Below are 4,908 nucleotides of genomic sequence, written 5' to 3'. Positions count from 1 at the left end.
GCCTTTTTCTTGTACTGTTTTACCAAATTAACCCTTTCATTAATGTTACAATTTCCACTTTTTAACTATTATTACATGTAATTATTGTTACCATTTATCTCTCTTTATATTTTTTACATTACTGGATTAGAAATCCACCAATATGTTTCAACTTCAGTCCCACCGTCTTTTTTAAAGTTATACAGGCATAGTTTGACACCATTAAAACTTAAACACTTACAATCGTATTTTTTAAAAGAATTAATAAGGAATAACATATTTCATACATGTATAACGTGATTCAATGAACAATTACATGATTTAACAATGCCAACCATGAGAGTGCTTTGTCTCATACAAGTTAACTTTCGGCAGCGCAAAGCTTGGTTTCATGCAGTACCTAGCCGTACCAGGCGCCATAAATCACAACATGTCATGATCTCATTCTTGGCTTCGGTTCGCGATGATCTCAGCCCTGGCGTACGTGACTTACTGCAGGTGCCTTGCTTCTAATGAGTGGGTTGAGGTTGGCTAGGTTTTGCCTGCGCGGCCTGAGCAGCTTCTCTGCTCATGTAGGCACATTAAAAAGCACACGTTCACAGAGAATAAGAATAATATATGATAAACACACAGCGTATAAGAATAAAATATGAGTTTGAACACACTCATTAAACACTCAGTAGTTAAACACTCAGTAGTTAAACTTTACACTATAAAATAACACTTTAAATGATGACAATGTAGACCACCATTGCTCTAGTAATTAATGATAACAATTTAGGCTATAATGCTCCAAAATAATTCACAACAAAAGACACTGAAACTTAATGCTTAAGCGATTGTACATAACTTTGATCCTCGCACACACTGGGGGCAAAGGGCAAAGGTGCGAATAACAAGACAAATAATAAGTGTCACTAGATCCTGGGAAAAAATACTGGTAAATGACCCCAAAACAGGAATATTGGGAAAACACCAAGAAAGGGCACACAAACATATTGAAAACATGAGATAGTTGTAAGTGGGAGAGGCCAGAACATACACATACACACACAGGGAGGTTCCATATTTGTTATATTGCACACCAGTAAGATGGGATATGATATCATACTCTCTGCGGCAGAACTGACCAAGTGAATCCAGCAGACAGAATAACAACTGCATTAGATGAATGGAAATGAATGTAATGAAATATCTGAAACATATTTTAAGCATGTCACGATCAACTTCTTAAAATTTTTATACACCAGTTAACGAAGTCAAGAGTGTGAATATGGAATATGTGTTTGGTCGAAGGTGTGCGTCCGTATAACCATGCCCAATTATACTGTCAATATATGTCTTGAACTGCTAATTCAGCACTGTTGAAGCAGTATTTCTTGTGGTATGAAATGCTAATACTGCACGTGCGTGCGTGCACGAGCGTGCATGCGTGTGTGTGTGTTTGTATGTGTGGCTGCCTGATATGCAAATTTAGCTGTGTCAGATGAAGTGTGAGACAGCTACCAGCATGTTCACCTGCTTCACATTAAATGTCATTCTTAGATTAGATTGGTGTGTGTGTGTGTGTGTGTGTGTGTGTGTGTGTGCACCTGTATCCGTGTGTTGGTCTAAAATGCTGATGTTACTGAACATATCAGGTTAATTAGATATATGTATACCTGCCTGCTAGTCTGCACTTGTTAGTATCTGTGCTTGTGTGTGGAGGGCTAGATGGGGGTCAGAGCCCATGAAGGGGCTGACTGCAGGTGTCCATGAATATTTTAGCCTCGTCTCACATTGCCTTTTGTCAAGCACCCATCTCACCACCTGCCACTCTCCTTGGAGAGAAAGGAGGAAGAGAAGAGAGGAGGATAGAAAGCTAATGTGACCCAAAATAAACAGTGAGGAGAAAAGATGAAAAAAAAAAAAAAACAGGGACCTGGAGTGGGAGGAAATTCATTCATTACCCCTGCCACTCACAAAAAGAGAGGAAGGGGCCCCCTTCTCACCTTTACCCCCAGGGAGAGAAAGAAAAGGAGAAGGAGGGAGGGAAAGCAAGAGCCAAAGTACCTGTGTAACTATCACTATCACTTACAAGGGGGGAAAAAAGAGTGAGAGAAAAGAGAGGAGGAAGAGCAAAAGCACCAGTGCTGACAAGGTAAAGGTGAGGCAGGAGGAGACAAAAATGGAGAAGGCACCCGCTGCACTGAGCGTCACTGCTAGTGTTTACTGGGTCGCAGAACAGAAAGACTGAAAGACAGACAAGCACAGAGGAGTGAGGAAATTACAGGAGAGACAAGGCGGAAAACACAGAGACACAATTTTTTTAAATTGATCCGAAGTAGTCATCATCAGTCTTCAAACAACATGTGGAGAGAGAGGAAGTGACTTCTGTTTAGCTGTCAAAGTACAGAGTCACAATTTACACCCATCAAAGAGGTATTTAAACACTCTCTCACAGCTTTCCATCACTACTTCTAATGATGTGCCATTCACTGTGTTAATTTCCTGTCTTTTACCTTCACCATCATCTGCAACTCTGAAATGCTTGCTTTTTATGGTCCAGTTTAGAGTATTTTTCTTATCCCTCTCTCTTTATCAGGACATTTCGTGCAAGGAAAGATCGCTGGCCTTTCCTCATTTCCCTTTTCAAACTGTCCCACACACACAGAAGAGCTAAATGATGCATTTAACTTTAGGAAAAACTGCTGAGACTCAAAAGTGCATCTTGAGCTTGCACATGCTCAATTATTAGCTGTTTGGTTTTTAAAAACTACACTAATTTCACTTCAAATATGTGTTAATTCTGTTTCATTCCCTTTAAAAAGCTTTCTTTCTTACTTAAAAAACTGGTTCCTTACAGTTTTACAAAGATCCACAAGTTCCAACATCTGCCAAGTGGTTATGTTTTCAGTCCTACATCTATGTTTTCAGGGTATCACAACAATGTATTAGTGTTCTGCAAAATTTTGGTGGACAGTTAGGTCATGGGTAATGTGATTAGTGATGAGGACTTTTGAAAAAGGATTTCTATTAATATTAAAGTGAAGGTAAAGTTGGCTAAAAGCCTACATGCATGCTAGCATCTTTACTCATAGACAAAGCAGTGCCTGTATCCAAATGCTAACGTCAGCATGCTAACATAATCTGTGGCAATGTCAGCAGGTCATGTTTACCATTGTGCAAATCAACCTTGTAAATGTTGAGATATTTAACTGGAAAAGTGAAAACCTAGTCAAGGGAGTAGAATTTAGTAGGGACATGTCCCTACCAATAACCAGTACAGAATTAACAACAATTCTATCGTTATTTACTACGACTCCAATACATTTTTAAGCTCTGAAAGATTATATCCTCCCTCCCTCATATTCCTCATAGCGTCTCTGTCGCTGTGACAACACAGAAGGATAAACAACATAGGTGGTGGAGCAGCATACTTTTCCTCTCAAAACATTGTTTTGTTTGTCCCCCCATGCCATGCCAAAACGGTCATTCAAAATCAAAGCATATTTGTATTGCACTGTGTATGAACTTTAAACTATAAACATGTTTGCTACAAGTATGAACATGTTAATTGTGAAATAGCAACACTTATTTCTGCTGTCAGCCTCCCAGATTGGTGATGTCACGTGAGCGACTGCCTATCATCGGTTCATCTGGGAGTAAAACAGCAGGTGATCCACTCATGATCCACTCACCTCTCCATTTACAGAAGCTATTATGCTGCAGGAGCATTAAGTATGCATGAGCGTTTTTTGTATGCATAAGCAAGTGCAAAGCATTTTCTGATACTTAGATTGGGAGTCACTGAAGTAGCCTACAACATTTTCAGATCCAACAAATAGGGATTATAAGGACTATAATGGGTTTGGAATAGAGCACTGATGTTATAACACATTTTTTTAGGGAGATACATCATTCACTTTTAAAAATTCAATACATTTTCTGTTTCTCCTACTTGAGACAAAAAGTTTCTTTGTTCTGCTTTAAAATTGCCATCAAAGTAAACCTGTAGACGTTCATTGTGTCTTGCTCAAGGACACTTGTTCAGGACAGATGTTTGCTGACTATGTCAGGTTACAGTCTATCTACCAACTACACTACCTTGTATTTTTTTTAAACCCCCCCCTTCTTACCTTAGTCAAACCAACTCCCTTTTCTTCAGCTCTCCAGCGCTCCCATCAGGCTAATCACCGAAAACGCAGCCAGCAGCAAACTTCATCACCCTCCTCCTCTCACCCTCATCCTGGGCCTTCTTCCATCCTCCTCTCAGACACCACCATGGCGCCTTGGGGAGGCCTGGGTCTCTCCGAATCCTCCTTTACCTCAATACCCCCACCTCCCCCCCCTCCTGCTCCTCAGCCCACGCCGTCCACCCCTTATCGTGGGAGACATAACAAAGACGAAGAAGTTTCCAGTTTTAACTTTGAGGTTCCATCTTCTTCCCCTGTTGCAGTCCCTCAGGACAGTGTAGGTATGTCTGGAACAAGGGCGAGTCATGTTCATGTCTAACCATGTAACATAACTAAAGGTTTTTACTCTGAAGTAAAACTAATGTCACCTTGTCCTACAGAATAACACATGCTGCACTCTAACATAAAGGTAACCATTACCTAGCTAACAATCATATCTAGCTAGCTGTTAACTATAGCTAAGTAATCTTAGGTAGATAGTGTTAAAACATTTTAATAATTAATGTTAAATGAGTGCTCAAATGTTCACTGACCCAGTATTACCATGTGCAACACAATAACTTTTAACTGCACTTTCCCATTAGTTCATTAGCACTAGTTTAGCTTGATTTGTTGCAGAGAAGACATATCAGGAAAAAGCACTGGTGTAAATAACAAAGACTAACGGTTGAAGTGTTGAATCCATCCTGAGAGTAGGTCTAATCAGGCAAGTGAAAACACCTGGGTGGGTTGGCGATGGGTGTAGGTCTTTTAA

The sequence above is a fragment of the Micropterus dolomieu genome, linkage group LG08 (genome assembly GCF_021292245.1).
Source record: "Micropterus dolomieu isolate WLL.071019.BEF.003 ecotype Adirondacks linkage group LG08, ASM2129224v1, whole genome shotgun sequence".
Lineage (NCBI taxonomy): Eukaryota > Metazoa > Chordata > Actinopteri > Centrarchiformes > Centrarchidae > Micropterus > Micropterus dolomieu.
The sequence above is the reverse complement of the archived record's forward strand: the minus strand, read 5'-3'. Positions refer to the sequence as shown.